Below are 930 nucleotides of genomic sequence, written 5' to 3' on the forward strand. Positions count from 1 at the left end.
CCCGAAATAAAGGAATTACGCACAGATCTGTCTGACATTGTAGAAGACATGTTGAATACACATGATACCACAAAGGTAAGTGTAGTTAGACTAGTCTATCCTTTTCTGAAAATACTATGTACTCAGAGTTGGAGTGTATAATTTGTATACATGTTTAAATATTTTGTAGGGAAATTTTTTTTTCTGCATCATATACACTAAGTATTTGTGACTAAAATGCCAAAAACTTACTTCTAAGAATAGCCCAGCCCATCTTTAAACCATTATATAAAATGTATAAAAACACTAAGATTTTGCAAGTAGTTTTATACAAAATAGACATAGGATTATAGGAATAGAATTACTGTACCAAAAAGAATGAGTTGACATTTAGCTATTTCAGAAAGTAGCATATGATTAAGAACTGCTGGCTTTGGAGGTGGAAATCCAGAGTGCTCTTAAAAGCATTGGCAAAAAAAACAAGACTCTAGGAGGTGATGTGAGTACCATTTAAGAGTGGAAGTACTAATTCATCTATGCTGTGGCCAACCAACTAGAAGAGATAACTATTTGTGTACACTCCAAATAAAGATGATCCAGTAGAATTCAGGTATTATTAAACAATATCATTAATATCCCACAGAAATAAGAACACTTTCAATAGTCCCTCAACAGTGACTTTCCAGAAATTCAAGCTAGAATAAAAGAATATGTAGAGTGAGAACTATTACTACTAATGTTAGGTAAATCTTAGCTGAAGCAAGGAATACCAGAAAGTTGTTTCCCTGTGTTTTATTGTCTATGCAAAGGCCATCAACTGTGTGGTTCATAAAAAATTATGGATCATAGTATGAAGAATGAGTGTGGAAACTACAGAACAATATCATTGATTTCACATGCAAGCAAGATTCTACTGAAGATTATCCAAAAACGACTGGAACAGTACATCAG

At 33.0% G+C, this 930-nt stretch overlaps 1 protein-coding gene across 1 annotated transcript in view; it reads left to right on the plus strand.

Moving 5' to 3' along the window:
* The window catches only part of USP32 (ubiquitin specific peptidase 32), a 191,442-nt gene that overhangs the window by 126,606 nt on the left and 63,906 nt on the right, over positions 1 to 930 (plus strand). The gene's annotated exons all lie outside the window — the stretch shown is intronic.

The sequence above is a fragment of the Elephantulus edwardii genome, unplaced genomic scaffold, assembly GCF_000299155.1.
Source record: "Elephantulus edwardii isolate Elephantulus edwardi_28Jun2011 unplaced genomic scaffold, EleEdw1.0 scaffold00257, whole genome shotgun sequence".
Taxonomy (NCBI): domain Eukaryota; kingdom Metazoa; phylum Chordata; class Mammalia; order Macroscelidea; family Macroscelididae; genus Elephantulus; species Elephantulus edwardii.